Source organism: Herpailurus yagouaroundi, unplaced genomic scaffold (assembly GCF_014898765.1).
Source record: "Herpailurus yagouaroundi ecotype Mexico unplaced genomic scaffold, PumYag 190, whole genome shotgun sequence".
NCBI classification, from domain to species: domain Eukaryota; kingdom Metazoa; phylum Chordata; class Mammalia; order Carnivora; family Felidae; genus Herpailurus; species Herpailurus yagouaroundi.
In genome coordinates, this window is record NW_024412421.1 from 9508022 (window position 1) to 9525911 (window position 17890).

Below are 17890 nucleotides of genomic sequence, written 5' to 3' on the forward strand. Positions count from 1 at the left end.
TGTGTTTAGACAATAAATTCTTTCAAAGTAATTTATATAAGAATAAATCTTATACATTTACTCATGTAGCTACTGACTCTGATATTATTTCTTTGTGTGAGATCTATATTTTGACTTGGTGCCATTTTCCTTCTGCCTGAACAACTTTGGACTTTCTTTCTAGTAGTGTGGGTCCAGTGGTGATAAATACTTACACCTTTTATATTTTTAAGGGTTTTTTTGCCTCTATTTTTTAGAGATTCTCTGCTCTGAGTATAGAATTCTATGTTAACAGTATTTTTCTTTTAGTACTTTAAAGATATCACTCCACTATCTCATTTCTCTCATTTCCAAAGAGAAATCACTCTCATCCTTATCTTTGTTCCTGTGCATATAATGCATCTTTATTCCCTGATTGCCTTTAAAATTTTTCTTTAATCACTGGTTCTGAGCAGTTTGATTATGATGAGCCTTAGTATAGTTTTCTTCAAACTTCTTGTGTTTGGAGTTCACTATGATCTTTGGATCTATGGGTTTGTAGTTTACATCAAAATTTGAATATTTTTGGTCATTATTTCTTCAAATATTTTTTTCTATTTTTCCTTTGGGAACTCAAATTATAAATATATTGGTTCCCTTACCTCACTGATGCTCTACTCTTCTTTTTAAGCATTTTTATTGAGACATAATTCACATACCATAAAATTTGTCTATTTAAAGTGTACACATCAATAATTTTTAGCATATTCAGAAAATTGTCCAGCCATCACCACTATTTAATTTAGAACATTTTCATCACCCCAAAGGATACTCATTATATTAGTTTTCTACGGATGCTGCAATAAATTACTACAAATTTGGTAGTTTAAGCAACACAAATTTATTATCTTAGAGTTCTGGAGTCAGAAATCTGAAATGGCCTCACTGGGCTAAAGTCAAAATGTTGGCAGGCCTGCATTCCCTTTTGGATGCTTTAGGGAAATGTCCATTTCCTTGCTTATTCCTACTTCTAGAGGGCACCCACATTTCTTGCTTCGTGGCCCACTTTCTCCATCTAAAAAGCCAGAACATTGCATGTCTGTGACCATTTACATCTCCATCTCCCATCAAACATGGGAGAGGTTCTCCATTTTTAAAGATTCATGTGATTATATGTTTATGTGGGTAACTCAGGATAACCTATCTCAAGGTCTGAATACTTACTTGATCACTTCTGCCAAGTCCCTTTTGTCATGTAATGTAACATAGATTCACAAGTTCTGAAGATTGAAATATGGACATTTTTGGAGACCATCATTATACCTAGCACATCCATTAACAGTAATTCCCCCTTCTCCCCACTCCCCCACACTAGTCAACCACAAATTGACTTTCTGTCTTTATAGATTTGCCTGTTATGGACATTTCATATAAATGGAATTTTATGATATCTGGTCTTCTGTGCTTGGCTTCTTTCACTTACCATAATGTTTTCAAGGTTCATCCATGTCATGTAGAATGTAGAAGTACTTCATTCCTTTTTATGATTGAATAATGTTCCATTGTGTGGATATGCCACATTTTGTTCATCATTTTATCAACTGGTGGACAATTGGGATGTCTCCACTTTTGGGCTACTATGGATAATGTGGCTATAAAGATTAAGTTTTTGTGTGCATGTATGTTTTTGTTTATCTTGAACTAGGAATAGAATTGTTGGGTCATGACGTACATTTAATCTTTTGAGGAAGTACCAAAGTGGCTGCACCATTTACATTTCCACCAGCAATGTATGAGGGTTCCAATCTTTCCACACCCTCAATGATACATTATTGTCTTTTTTATTACAGCCCTTCTAATAACTGTAAAGTGGTAGCACATTATTGTTTTGATGTGCATTTATCTGATGCCTAATGATGTTGAGCATCTTTTTATAGCTTACTGGCCATTTGTATATCTTCTTGGGGGAAATCTCCTTTCAGATCCTTTGTCCATTTTTAAATTGGGTTATATGTCTTCTTTATTATTGATTTGTAAGAGTTCTTTATATATTTTAAATACAAGTCCTTTAAAAGATACATGGTTTACGAATATTTTCACCCAGCTATGGGTTGCCTTCCATTTTCTTGATGGTGTTCTTTGAAGCATGAAAGGCTTTAATTTAGATGAAGTCCAACTTACCTATTTACCCTCTGTGCTTGTATTTTTGGTGTTGTATCTAAGAAACCATCACCTAAATATTATTAAGATTGACTCCTATCATTTTCTTCTAAAACTTTTATTATTTTAGCTCTTACATCTAGGTCTAGGGTCCATTTTCAGATAATTTCTGTGTATGGTGTGAGTTAGAGATTCAATTTTCTTCTCTCTTTTTTTTTTTTTTTGCTTATTTGTTTATTTTGAGAGAGAGAGAGAGCATGTGCACACACGTGCACGTGGGCAGGAGAGGGGCAGAGAGAAAGGGAGAAAGAAAATCCCAAGCAGGCTCCACACTGTCAGCACAGAGCCTGATGCAGGGCTCGATCCCACAAACTGTGGGATCATGACCTAAGCCAAAATCAAGAGTTGGATGCTTAACCGACTGAGCCACCTAGGCACCCCAATTTTGTTCTTTTGAATGTATCTAGACTGTTCTTTCTCTATTAGATTATCTCAGCATTCTTGTCAAAAATCAATTGGCCATAAATGTAAAGGTTTACTTCTGGACTTGTAATCCTTTTCTATTGATCTATATGTCTCTATATGTCTGTTCTTGTGCCACTATTACACTGTCTTCCTTACTGCAGTTTTGTATTTAGTTTTAAAATCAAGACATATGAATCCTCTAACTTTGTTCTTCCTTTTCAGAATTGTTTTAGCTATTCTGGGCCCCTTGCATTTCCACACGAATTCTAGAATCAGTTTGACAAATTTTTCAAAATAAGCCAACTGAAAATTTGATAGGCAGTATGTTGAAACTATAGATCAGTTTTGGTAGCATTTCCATCTTAGTAATACTAAATATTCCAATCCATGAACATGGGATATCTTTCCATTTATTTCCATTGCATGGAAAGATGCATGGATATATTTCCATTGCATCTTTTTAAAACTCTCTCAATGATTCTATGTAGTTTTCTTTTTTTTTATTTTACAAATTTTTTTTAATGTTTATTTATTTTTGACAGTGCGACAGAGAGAGAGAGAGAGAGAGAGAGAGAGAGAGGGAGAGAGAGAGAGAGAGAGAGAGAGAGAGAGAGAGAGAGAGAATGAGTGGGGGAGGGGCAGAGAGACAGGGAGACACAGAATCCAAAGCAGGCTCCAGGGTCTGAGCTGTCAGCACAGAGCCCGACATGGGGCTCAAACTCACAGACTGCGAGATCATGACCTGAGCCGAAGTGGAATGTTCAACCAACTGAGCCACCCAGGCGCCCCTCTGTGTAGTTTTCAATGAGCAAGTCTTGCACTTCTTTTTAAAAATTTTACTGCAAACTGTTTTGTTGTTGTTTTGTTTTTGATGCTATTGTAAATTGAATTGTTTTCTTTTTTTTTAATTTTTTTTTAACATTTATTCATTATTGAGAGACAGAGTGTGAGCAGGGGAGGGGCAGAGAGAGAGGGAGACACAGAATGTGAAGCAGGCTCCAGGCTCTGGGCTGTCAGCACAGAACCCAATGCAGGGCTCAAACCCATGAATTATGAGATCATGACCTGAGCTGAAGTCAGACACTTAACTGATTGAGCCATGCAGCCAGTCTATTTTCCTGATTTCATTTTCAGATTGTTTATTGCTAGTGTATTGGAATATAACTGCCTTGTATATTGATCTTGCATCCTGCAAACTTGCTACATCTTGTCATTTACAAATAGAGAGTTTTACTTCTTTCTTTCCAATCTGGATGCCTTTTATTTCTTGTTCTTGCTTAATTTCCCTGACCAGTATCTCCAGTAAAATATTAAATAGAATGATAGCTGACATCCTTTTTTAAAAAAATTTTGTAATGTTTATTTTTGAGAGAGAGAGAGACAGAGAGAGAGAGAGAGAGAGAGAGAGACACAGAGAGACAGAGTGTGAGTGGGGGAGGGTCAGAGAGAGAGGGAGAAACAGAATCCAAAGCAGGCTCCAGGCTCCATGCCATTAGCCCAGATCCTGATGCAGGGCTTGAACTCACAAATAATGAGCTGAGTCAAAGTCAGATGCCTAAGGGACTGAGCCACCCCGGTGCCTTGAAGTAATTCTCTTCTATTTGTACCTTTGCTTTTAACATGAAAGAGTGCTGGAATTTGTCAAATGCCTTTTCTGTATCAAATGAGATGATTATGGTTTTTGTCCTTTATTAAGATGGTGTGTTACATTGTTTTCAACCTTGGGTATATTCCTGAGATAAATCCCACTTTGTTATGGTGCATCTCTTTTGTATATGGGCAGATTCAGTTTGCTAGTGTTTTGTTAAGGATTTTTAAATCCATATTCACAATGCACGTTTGTTTGAAGTTTCCTTGTGATGTCTTTGGTTTTGGTATCACAGTAATATTGATATCATTGGCTGAATTGGAAGGTGTTCCTTCCTCTTCTATTTTTTTTAGAGTTTGTAAAGTATTAGAATTCATCTTTAAATTTTTGATAGATTTCACCAGTGAGACCTTTTGAGCCTGGGGTTTGTGGGAAATTTCACTTTATTTTATTTTTTTAAGATTTTATTTTTAAGTAATTTCTACACCCAGTGTGGGGCTTGAACTTACAACCCCAAGATCAAGAGTTCCATGCTGTACTGACTAAGCCAGCCAGGCACCCTGGGAAATTTTAAATTATTAATCCAAACTCTACTTGTTATAGGTCTACTAAGATCATTTACTTCTTCTTGGGTCAGTTTCAACAATTTGTCCATTCCATCTATGTTACTTAGTTAGTTGGCATACAATTATTCATAGTATTCCTTTGCAATCTTTTTAATCTAAGAATAGTGGTAAGTTCTTTCGTTTGTGATTTTAGTAATTTGAGTCTTTTTCTCTTTTTTCTTTCTTGATCAGTTTAAGTAAATGTATTCTGTTGATCTTTTCAAAGAATGAATTTTGGCTTCAGTGACTCTCTATGTTTTTCTATTCTCTATTTCATCTATTTCCACACTTATCTTATTATTCCCTTCATCTGCTAGCTCTAGGTTGTTTGCTCTTCTCTTTTAGTTCCTTATGGTGGAAGATGAGGATATTGATTTCAGATTTCCTTTTTTAATACAGGCATTTATACCTATAAACTCCCCTCTAAGCACTGCATTAGCTGAATCTCATAAGTGTTGGCTTGTTGTGTTTCCCATTCATTTATTTCAAAATATTTTTTTTAATTTTTTTAACATTTATCTAGTTTTGAAAGACAGAGACAGAGCATGAGTGGGGGAGGGGCAGAGAGTGACACAGAATCTGAAGCAGGCTCCAGGTTCTCAGCTGTCAGCACAGAGCCTGACATGAGGCTCAAACTCACGAACCATGAGATCATGACCTGATCCAAAGTTGGATGCTCAACCAACTGAGCTATGCAGGAGCCCCTATTTCAAAATATTTTCTAATTTCTCTTGTCATTTCTTCTTTGGCCCATTGATTATTTAGGAATATGTTTTTCCCCCCACATATTTGTGAATTTTCCAAATTTATTTCTGTTATTGATTTCTAATTTAATTCCATTGTGGTTGGAGATGCTCTTTGTTGATTCAATCCTTTTAGGTTTATTGAGGCTTATTTTGTGGTTTAACATTGTTCTAGTCTGGAGAACATTCCAATTGGGCTTGAGAAAAATGTGTATCTTGCTGCTTTGGCTGGAGTATTCTATAGATGCCTGTTAGGCCTGGTTATTCAAGTCTTCTATTTCCTTGTTGATCTTCTGCATAGTTATTCATTCATTACTGATAGCAGGATAATGAAGTCTCTAACCATTATTATTGAATTGTCTATGTCTCCCTTCAATTCTGTCCATTTTTGCTTCATGTATTTTGAGGCACTATTTTGAGGCACTGTTGTTAAGTGCATACATGTTTGTAAATGTTTTATGCCCAAATGTTATAAATTGTTATATTTTCCTTTTATCATTATAAAATATCCCTCTGTTTCTATTAATAATTTTTGTCTTAAAGTCTATTTCATCTGATATAAGTGTAGCCACTACAGTTCTCTTTTGTTTACTATTTGCATGGTGTATCTTTTTTTTTTCATCCTCTTATTTTCAAGCATTTGTGTCTTTGAAATAAAGTGTCTCTTGTAAACAGCATATAGTTGGGTCATATCTCTGCCTTTTACTTGGAGTATTTAGCCCATTTACATTTAATGTAATTACTAATAAGGTAGGATTCATGTCTGCCTCATTTTCTAAAATTCTTTTTTCTCTGTGTGTTTCATTTGAATAGTTTGTGTTCTGTTATCAAGTTCACAAATTTTTTTCTTCTTTAACATCTAGAATGCTGTAGATCCCACCTAGGGTATTTTTCACCTAAGATATTATGATTTTCATCTCTAGACATTTAATTTGTACATTTATTTTTTATCTGTTTAAATAGGTTTTTTTTAATTTTATTTTTGAGAAAGAGAGTGCATGAGTGAGTGAGGGGCAGAGAGAGAGGGAGAGACAGAGAATCTCACAAGGGGCAGAGACAGGGAGGGAGAGAGAGGGAGAGAGAGTACAGAGACCTAAGTGGGGCTTGAGCTCACCCAATACAGGGCTCAAATTCATGTGGCTCATGAATACAGGGCTCATGATTCACTGTGAGATCATGACCTGAGCCAAGGTCAGATGCTTAACCAACTGTACCACCCAGGCACCCTTAATTTGTACATTTAAAAAGACATATTTAAGTCTCCACTTACAGATAAGATTCAGTTAAATAACTGTTAATGTCTTTGTATGCTAATTCTAATACCAGTATCAGTTCTAATTTGGTTTTGCTTGATGGATTGTTCTCCACATTATGGGTCAGATTTTCTTATTTATTTGGATGCATGGCAATATGTGTTTGAGTGTAAGACATTGTGAATATTACCCTCTTAGGTGCTGAGTATTTCTGTATTTCTTTAAATTCAGTTTAATTTCATAAAATTCCTTGGAAACTATGTGATAATTTTGGATTTTGCTTGTTGGGTAGGATCAATGTAGCATTTAGTCTGATTATTCTCCACTACTGCGGCAAGACCCTTCTGAGTACCCTCTCAAATACCCCATGAATTATGAGATGTTCTGGTCTATCTAACAAGAACAGATCCTATTATTGGACCTGTGTGAGTGTTGCCACTGTTCCCTCTAATCCTCTGATGGTTCTTTCCCAATCTTAGGTAGTTTCCTCACATGCATGTAACAATTAGCAATCTGAATACTCAAGAGGGACTCTGCAGATATCCAGAGTTCTCTCTCTGTGCAGATCTCTCCTTCCAGAATTCTGTCATGAGAACTCTAGCTTCCTTGGTCCTTCTGGATTCTCAACTCCATCTTCTCAACCCAAGGAGTCTGCTGAACTTCACCTGGATTCTCCCTCCCTGTACCACAGCCTGAAAATTCCCTCAAGGCAGTAATCTGTGGAAATCATAGGGTTGCCTCATTTGTTTCCTGTCTTGTGTCCCTCAATACTTGGTGTCCGAGATCTTGAAATACATTCTTGTGCATTCTGTCTGGTTTTTTTTCTAGTTGTTTCAGTAATAGGCAGTGCCTTCTTGACCAGAAGTAGAACTCTTTACCTGGGTTTCTTGATGTCCCCTGGGGGTTCCAAATGATTCAGAATTTTTTTTCACCACTGGGAGTGCCTTCTCACATACCTGATATAATGGAATAGGAGATACATAACATGCCCTTTGAAGTATTTTTTTCAAAGAATGTTTAACCTGAATCTGAGGAATATTGCATCTGAACCAGGGTGGGCCTCATATAAGCCACAACCCCACAACAGAATTTCTTTTGCACCTGAATTCCCCCTGTCTCCAGAGCTCCTGTGTCCAGCTCCTTTCTCTTTATGCCAATCTATACATGAATTTATGTTATTCCTATAATGTCATACACAGGCACTTTGATAAGAACAGTGTGAATCCAGATCCAAGAGGAGGAAGACACACATTCCTCCATTGCCCTAAAATGCAGGCTGCTGGTGGAGACATTGATTCATATATCTCTAAAATATTCAATTATCTTTACCACAGAGAAGTCAGAGCCCAAAGCATAGAGCAAAATCTGTGTTCTTTATTTATATATATTTTTAAGTTTATTTATTTAGAGAGAGAGAGCAAGTTGGGGAGGGGCAGAGAGAGAGGAAGGGAGAGATTCCCAAGCAGGTTCAACACTGTCAGCACAGAGACTGACATGGGGCTCACACTCACAAACTGTGAGATCATGACCTCAGCTGAAATCCAGAGTTGGACGCTTAACTGAGCCACCCAAGTGCCCCTAAATTTGGACCCTTTAAATTGCGGTATGCTTAAATGACTTACTAGCCAGATTCAAGAGCCAGGAATTAGAACCTCTATAAGGTTTTCAATAAGCAGAAAAGTAGAAACAAAAAATAATATCCTAAAATGTAACAGTGATTATTATATTTAGAAATTCCTCACAGAAAAGTGATTTTCTCATGATTTGTCAAAATCAGGTTTGATTAGTGATAGGATGCCTAAGGAAGGATCAACACCCAGAAACTAGATTGAGTCTCTCAAAGTATGATTTTTGTACTATTTACCTCAAAATTTAAAAGATAAATGTTTAAATTCAGGTTTCTAAATCCTGTTTCAGAATAACTAAGTCACAATTTCTAAGGGTGAAGCCCCAGAACCTGCACTTATAATAAGCACTCTTGGTGATTTTTATGCACATTAAAGTTTGAGAATGACTACAGGTAATCCCACTGGAACTAAGCAGGATAACAGATCCACTCAACAGAGACCAAAAGGAAAAACTCCACATATGCAGGCAAGACATGGCGTTAAAGGAATGTGGCAGTAAGCAGATAGCTCATGTAGAACATAATGGGAGTGGGAGAAAGGTCCTACAATGTCAACAGATGGAAACCAAAAGTGGAGAGATGTATTAGGAGTCAGGGATCAGCAATAGGTAAAGTTTCAAACAGACAGATGATGGGCATCAGAGATATAGTAGCTTGTAGTAAGTCATGAAGACTTAAGTTTAGGAATTGGGTTCTAATATCCACAGGGTTGAAGGCATCAAAGTAGAACTCCAATCCCAAAGCAGGCTGAGAAAGAACCTGAAAGAGCCTATTACTGGAACCAGTCACAAGGACCAAGGTTAGAGCCTACTCTACCTAACTCTACTCTAACCTAACTCTACCTAACTCTAACTCTAACCTAACTTCTGTCAGCTCACAGAAGGACCAGCACAGAGACTGATTTGATGCTCAGCCACCAAGCAGTGTATCTAGGGGTTCTTAGATTTCCTTGCTCATGGCCTGGAGCAGTCCAGGATCCACTACAAGAGTTATCTTGCTCCAGGGAGGTAAGTGGCCCCACTGGAAAGGACTTATGTGACTCAATTTCCCATTCCCTACTTGAATTCTGATGTTGTCACAGGAGTGATAGTGGTTTTCCTCAGTAGTTATAATGCTGGCAGCTAGCAGGGAAAGAGGCTGATTCCTAACTAGAATAGCTCCCTAAGGGGAGAACTGAATTCTGGAGCCAACAGCAAGTTGTCTTCACCCCCCAAAAATTCTGAAATGTCATAGCCTAGTCACTCCAGGGTAGAGAACCCAGGTGTTCTCTGTTCAATTCCACTTTTCTTCAACATAGCAGATGAGTTTTGTAGTGAAAGAAACACTTTAATTTTTATCTCACTATTGGATGAACCTATAAATCCTTGGTTCTTTCAAGCTTAGAACTGGTATCTCTGAAGTTGTGAAAGCTTATGCTGAACTCCTCTATTCCCTTGATGAAACCCAGCAAACAGGCAGGGAGCAACTAGTAGTCACTAACCAAGTGCTTACTAATCTGGCAAATGTATTCTGGGGTATGGGAAGTAAGTGAAGCATTGGGAGAACTATTAGAGCCAATGCCAGAGAAAATCACAATGGGAGGACTGAACAGATCTAGTGGAGGGTGTTGAGATAAGGCCTACCCCTTGTCTGGCTTATCTGCCCCTTTGGTTACTTACCACTGACTGTGTCACTCCTGGATCTATGGGACTCCCTTGGCTATCCCTCCCAAGCCCTGTGGGATGTTCCCCACTCATCCCATTCACCCACCAAGAAATTCTCTCAAAATCAATTGGGTGGTGATTATGAGCCATTATCTGCCTACTGTGCTGAAAGGAATACAAGGCAATCTGGAGAAAACCTTTCACCATTGGCTTAAAAAAATCTCCAGTATATCTGGAAGTGATGTCACTTCTAAGTTGAAAAATCAAAGCCAAGCTACAATTGGCTTGTTTTGGTTACAAAGGTGTTCTATTTCTAAAGCAAATACCATAAGACCTATGAAAGAGTCATTCCTGATGTGAAGGGAGGAAAAGAGAAAAAGGAACCATTTCAACAGTGGAACAGATGGATTCAGAATCAAGGGTTAAATGGATTTGTAACATTCCCTTGCTCCATAGGAGAAGCCTATTGCTCTGCCTCCTATAGTCTCCCTGATGTCACTCTCCAGGATCTCTGTCCACTTAAGTCAGATTTAGAATTGTGTATGTGGAATACAGTAGGTGCCTAAAATTCAATTCCTTGATTAAGGGAATGAAGGCCTAGAAAAAGAACTAAATTTTCCAAAGTTGGCTGAACCAAGACTAAAAGTTCTGTCTTTTTATTCCCAGTCCAATGTTCTTTCCACTCTGTTGCCTTTCTTGATTTCATTTATTATTTGTGCAAACCTACTGGGACTAAAGCTTTCTAATATTATCCTTTAACAGTTGTACATAATTTACTCCCAATTTCTAGTTGTTATTTTTATGAAAGAGCGCATGTCACAAAACATGGACATAATTTATTCTGTATTAAGAGCTAGGAATTATTTATTGGAATAAATATCATCGGATCACATATTGCTTGGATAAAGTCCACTTATGATGATCAATAATATCTGACAAGGGGCGGGGGAGGATTATTGAGCAAAGTAAAAACTAACTAAAATGTGAATAATACAATTGGTCTAGATGCTACTTAAAAAGAGCAACTTCGATATAATGTTTGAACCACGGATCCTAGGGAAGTAGCATGATATAACATGAAGACTGTCTTGGAACATAGAAAATTGATGGTGACCATGTTGATTACAAAATTTACCAGGTGGTCTTGGGTAAATCACTCGAACTTCTCTAAGCTTAACTTCATTACGCATAAAATGTAAATAGAAATTTTGGCTATTTCAAAGGGTTGTTAAAAGGATCAAATCAAAAAATGTATGAGAGATTGGTATAATTCAAAGATCAGAGACTATGTGCACCATGATGCCAGGGGACCACATGCATTGCATTCCACAGTTTACTCCCAACACAAAGCACAGAGTCTGTCACATGGTACACACACAGTGCACACATATTATAAAGGCAATGATAGGGGAAGTGTCATTCTTATCACTATTTTCTTGCCAGAGAACTGTTTATGGGGTGGGGGATAAAGCCAAGTATAGGAGTGGAGCAGGGGTGGGGAAAATGAAATAGAAGGAAAAATGATCGGCATCACTTCTTTCCTAGAACAGAGGAGAGGTGGTGGAATCAAAAGAAAGGATGATCAAATTGACCCATTCTTTCCATGCCCCATTTATCCCACCTCTTAATCTCAAATCACACCATTGATTTTTTTTTTTTTTTTTAAGATTGCTTTTGGGCATCCACCTCATTAATTTTGGTCATTTAAACTACGGCATTCAGTGTTTTTACTGAGATCTTTATATGTCCTCTCTTTGGTGACTGAGAATAACACTGCTTTAAATTTATATTGGATATAAGTAATTCAGCGTTCTCCTCCTCCTTTCCTCTTTCCTCTCCTCTTAGCCCTCTCCAAAAGCTACAGTGGCCATGGGAAGAGGCAGCAGACTGCAGGGACAGCTTGAGAGGAAAATCAATCTAGTTCTTTTCTTTCTACTTCAAGCTCTGAATGAGTCTAGCTAAGTCCAATGGGATAGTTGTCTGGCTAAAAATGTGTCTCTTTCTGAATTGCCCATCTTCAATTTTGTAGATGTACCCCATCACACACATAGAAATTTCAATAAAATGCTTTTTCTCTGCCACAGAGGTCAGGGTTTTTCAGGCCTTTGGGGAACAGATAACATGCCCAAATGTCAGCTCAACTGAAGACAGTGTTACCCCCCATGGAGCACAATGTTCTTGGCATTTGGCAGACTTTGGGAACACCCCAAATCACATGTAGAGGATGCAAACAAGCCACAGAATTATCAGTCTAGCCAACCTACTTCTACTCTCACACTACTCCTAATGAACTTGAATTAATTAAAGCCCTCCTCGTCCCCCTACTCATAATTATTACAGCCAATTCAAACTGATTTTACTGGATTCAGATAAAATTCATCTACTTTTTGCTTTTGCAAATACAACTGACAGGAACAACAACAACAACAAAAATTTTTATTTGTAGAGAGCACTTGATAATTTTTTGAACCTTGAAGCTTACAGAAGACTAATGAGATAATGTCTAAAACGTGTTGGAGCTGCATGCATGAAAGGCTCTATGGAGATAGAAAATACGATAAATAATGCAAGAAACCTTCATGTCAGGAAATCTCCTGTCTTCTGGAGGACTTAGTAAGTATTAAATAAATGCTTTACAAAGACATACCTGCTAATCTTATCTGTCAACTTCAGCCGGGGGAGGTTGAAAAGTACTATTATTCTTGGTACTGAAGAAAGATTTTCCAAGAAAATTCCAACACAGACCACAATTGGTAGGTAAGGCCTTCATATTAAGCCAAGCTTCCAACTTCAATTTCAGCACTTGGTCAATCTTATCAATGTGAAAGCGCTAGTCCTACCCCCTCAAACTTTCCACTCAATCTCAGCCAAATGCATCCCTGGGGGATTCTTTTTCTACCCTAAATTGAGAAAAATCACAAAGTGCACCCTCTTTGGGGCTCTTGAACCATCAAAGCACACTCAACAAATAATGTTCTCAAGAGTGACCACATAATGGATTTCAATAACTTAAGAGCTCAATTCAATTACCTACAAGTCTTAATCTGCTCCTTCATGCAAGTCCCTTCATTTAAAAATACACAAAATCTTTATTTCTTCCCGTGGCATCTTTTATTCCTAACATTATAAATAAAGAAACTACTTTTTTCATGAACTCAACAAAATAACAAACAAGACACAAAATTTATCAAAGAATTTTCTGATGGATTCTTCAAAAGCATTTGGTATACATTCTCTTCTTATCAGCTCCTAAATGCCAATAAATCTCCCACTTGCTTATTTAAAGTCAGTATCATTTCAGTTTTCAGAACCTTACTTGAAAACAAGCCACTATCATTTTGAACTTAATCTTAAAAATCTTCCCAAGTCATCAAGTCACAAAATTTCTATTCGAAAAAATCAAAAGGTCTCAGAGCTAGGGAGAACTTTGACAAGTGATCTGATTTAATTCTTGTCTATAGATAGGTGAATTTAATTTACAAGTATTAAAACTGATAACCTGTGGACAGTGGACCATGCTTGACCTTCTGGGACATTCACAAAGTGATAAGACAACTCTCTCGGCCTCAAAGGAATTTACATGCCAGCGATGTTTCTCAAACTTTGTCAGTATCACTTAGGGGAGGAGATAGGATTACAAAGATGAACATTTCCAGGCTCAATCTCAGACTTACTAATTCAGAAATTTTAGGGATGAGACTCACAAATCCACATTCTTAAAAGCATCCCAGGTAATTCTTAGCACCATTGAACATTTGAGAACCACTGTTCTAACAGGTCTGAGAAATGTGCTCAAAATAATATCAGTCATAGAAGTGTTGAATATGGACTAAATGGTGGTGGGGGCTATCTTCTAGGAAAAGAAACAAAAATTTGATCAGTATCTTCCTTCATTAATACCAGATATCTATCAGAATATACTCAGTCATCTGTTAGTCTGACCCAGACATTTTTGTAAATTATATTGACCACTAAGTTATATTGTAAGCTATCAATTTCATAATAGAAACCCTTAGTAAGGAAACTTAAAATCTCTAGTGATCTACCATTCTCCCTAAAACACCAAATTCACCTGACATTTAGTTTGGTTTCATTTAGTTCATGAACCACACGTTTTAGCTTAGTTTCTTACCATGACAGTAGTATTCAAAAGGGATAGCAATTCTCATGTTTTCCTTTGACAAAAATATTTTTAAAACAATAAACATTTTAGAAGTTGAGGGGCACCTTGGTGGCTTAGTCGGTTGAGCATCCAACTTCAGCTCAGGTCATGATCTTCCAGTTTGTGATTTCCAGCCCCGCATCAAACTGTCTGTTGTCAGCACAGAGCCCACTTTGGATCCTCTGTCTGCCACCCCCTCTCTGCCCCTTCCCCTCCCACCTCAAAAATAAATAAAACATTTTTTAAAAAGTTGAATTCAGAAACATGTGAGATGTCTGAACTTTTAAAAAGTAAGCTCCTACCAGAATTAATTGGCACATACAGATTGTATGTATAAGCTCCAACATTTTGTGTACAGAAAAATCATCTGGGGAGTGGCTATCAATATGGAATGCAGAAGAGTCTGACTTGGTAGAAGTAAGGTGGGTAACTGAATTTTTATGTAGCATCCCAGCTAATTCTGATGTGAATGGTTTTGAATAAAACATTCTAGGGATTTTAAGAATCCAAGCTTATACCCATCCAAACCTTCCTTTGAATCAAAATCAATATATTAAACACAAAAGATTGTCAATACATGCATATTTGATTAATTACAAAAGGAAAAAATAGAGAAGTTTGGTTCATCTAATAAGAACGTACATTCTTTAAGTCAAAACTGGAGGATCTTGCGTGTATCATAAATTACTGTCCTCCAGAATTAGAAGCCACATGTAGTAAAAAGGCTTAACATAGGCTTTTGCTGTTGTTCCTCTTATAAAACATTCTAATTCATTTTAAAACTCAGGGGTGCTTGGGTGGCTCAGCTGGTTCAGAAGCCAACTTCAGCTCAGGTCATGATCTCATGCTTCAGGAGTTCAAGCCCCTCATTAGGCTCTGCACTGACAGCGAGAAGCTTGCTTCAGATTCCCTGTCTCCCTGTCTCTCTGCCCCTTTCCCAGAGCTCTCTCTCTCTCTCTCAAAAACAAAAAAACAAAACAAAACAAACAAACAAACAACTTAAAATATGTCGAACAGTGTGTGAGAATGGCAAGGCAGACAGTTGACTGAGGACTGGGTAAGTTAACATGATTCTCTGGCCAACAGCAATAATCAGAGAAACATAGTTCTGAGGATCATACAAAATAAAAGCAAATGAATTTGTCCTTTATCACTCCTGATGTTAGGATTGTAATTTCCCTATTCCCACAGGAATTAATTGTGGACAAATTAAACACTTGTGGTATTATCTAATTACTAATAACTTGCAGAAAACTGAGATGTTCTCATGCTCACTTCCTTTGTTGGCGAGGGGGGGTGGTGGTGAATATCAGTGGGTTCTGGGGTTGTCAGCATTCTCAGAGTCTAGAAAGTATGCTTTATATGCCTATACAACATGTTATTTCTCAAATAATCCACAAACACATAAAAGGAGCCCTGGTTTATTAGTTAACGATGGTGTAACCTTGAACAAGTTATTCACCCCTTCAGAGGCTCAGTTTTCTCAGCTGTAAAATGGATAGCCAGGCTGATCTGGATTCATACTCTAGGCTCTTTCCACTCTGCCATGACACTCCCAACACCACAGTGTCTAACCGAGGTTTACATGGGAAGATCCTAAGAGGTAATTTTTATAAAAGTGTTCCCTGAACTGTAAAGCACTATACAGACAAAGTGCATTATTATTAGTTGCTTTATGAAGCCCAGTTATAAAGATGCAAAGTGACCCAGAGAAAGAAAACAGGGTAGACAAACCTGAAATACAATATCTACAGTACCTAGAACATTACCTGGTGCATGATAGATAAGGTGCTTAATAAGCAAAGAAGTAAAGAAAAACACACACACAAAAACAGGTCTATGCCTTCACCATACTAGGTGTGATACGAAGAAGAAATAAATATAACTAAAATCAAGGATAGTTTGATTCAACCATATAAGCCACAATTCCCCAATAGCCTAAGATCTCAAAAACTACTTGATATGAAAGAGGATTAAAATATAAGATATGACCCATCATCTTTTAAAAAATGGTTATATTCTTACCTCTTTAGTCTTTCGGATGCAGCCTTGTAGGGATAGCAGAATCTGGGTGAGTTGCTGAAGTTTTTCCCTATATCAGATCGGCATAATCATCTTAGCAACCTGTAGAGGCAATAACAGATTGTATAGAATGTTGGGTACCTTAAGCTCTGTTTTGGATCTGGAAGGCTGACTTTTAATGACACACTAATTTTCAGCAAACTAGATATATCCCTTAAGCTCCCCTCCTCAACAGACACACCAAAGGAGCCTGGGGTCTGGGTAGGCGAAGAAGTTATTTATTTTATAAAACAATTCTTTATGAATCCTTTGTCAGTTTCCTAGAATACATAAAATGTGATTCAAATTTAAATATTCAAATTGCATTACATACAGCTTTTGACATAGCTATTTATAGACAGAGACAAATAACACATTAAATTCAAGGGAAAAAATGTTTTCTTCTGGGTGGGCCTTAACTGCCTTCCCCTCCACCCCCATTGCAAATATATTTTTATGCTGGATAATATTTTCAGAACAGGGGTGCTTTTTTCTGTTGTTGAAATGAAACAAACAAGTTTGCTTTCAGAGCCATAGAAGTGCCCAACTGTTAGAAAAAACATTTTCTGCTGGCCTCTTGCCTGTCCTATCCCCATGCAACCTTTCCTATTGGCCCCTTTCTCTAGGAGGGCCCCTGGGGCTGTCTGCTGGAACTGTCTGCTGTAAAACCATTTTGTGCAGTGAGAACTAGTCTCTTCAAAATCTCAGAGACCACCCAGAACACGCCTGATTTTTGGCAAATGTGTACGTGTTTCCTCGGTACTTGATTAGCTGTATGCTGAGTAACTGACCTGGGTTTCTCGGTCTTTATTTGAAAAAGAGATGGCAAAGTGTTTTTAAAAAATTGAAGAAAGGAAGAAAATCTCTTCTCTCACCAAAAAGCGACTCAACATTCATTTATTTGTGTTTGGGGGAAGGAGCAGGACAAGGGAATTAAATGCCAAGATTTCAACCAAGCGAAACCGTTCAAAATGAGCACAAGCGTTTAAATTCTGTGTTGAAAGATCAATGATGTGCTAGAAGCTCATGAAAACCTGTCCCTCCCAACCAAAAGCTTCCCAGAGTGGGACTTGTCTCCTGCGCTGATACCTATGGCGGGGAATCTCAGAGCAGGGTCCGCGAAGGCACAGGGAGGTAGAGGCTCCTAGAGAACAGGCCAGGGCTTTGTCTCATCCTGCTGTGTTCCTCTCCTCACAGCCTCTACTCTCACATACTAGGTGCTCAATTAATGATGGTGGGTCGCAGGAAAAGAACAATCCGCGACCGCCCCCATGCCCCAGGCGAATTCACCGGAACGCGGGTTTACTCAGACCCACTGTCTCCTCGCGTTTGCTGAGGTCACTTGGTCTCGGCTGCCACAGCCCTGACAGCAGAAGAGTAACCAAGAAGGCAAGCTGCTGGAGCCAAGATGGAGCGGAAGCGGGAGGACGAGCAGGGCGGCGCGGGGCGCGAGCTGGGGGGCCCACCTGACCGCGGCGCTGGCTGCCCAGTCCCGCGTTCCCATTGACCAGGAGGTCGGCGGAGCCCGCGCGTCGGGCGGGGGCGAAGGCGGGGAGGGGCACCCCGGCGCGCGCCCGGCCCCAGGCTCCGCCCCCGCCAGGCCCCGCACGCTCCCACCTCTGGGA

At 38.4% G+C, this 17890-nt stretch overlaps 1 long non-coding RNA gene across 4 annotated transcripts in view; it reads right to left on the reverse strand.

The window, feature by feature from the left end:
• LOC121045326 (uncharacterized) overlaps positions 1-17826 on the reverse strand; it is a 255537-nt gene extending 237711 nt beyond the window's left edge. For all 4 annotated transcript variants that reach the window (XR_005797703.1, XR_005797704.1, XR_005797705.1 and 1 more), the window contains exons 1-2: positions 17355-17826; positions 16230-16328 (exon numbers count right to left, since the gene is read on the reverse strand). This is a non-coding gene — a long non-coding RNA (uncharacterized LOC121045326). The remainder of the gene's footprint in view (positions 1-16229; positions 16329-17354) is intronic.
• Positions 17827-17890: the final 64 nt, after the last annotated feature.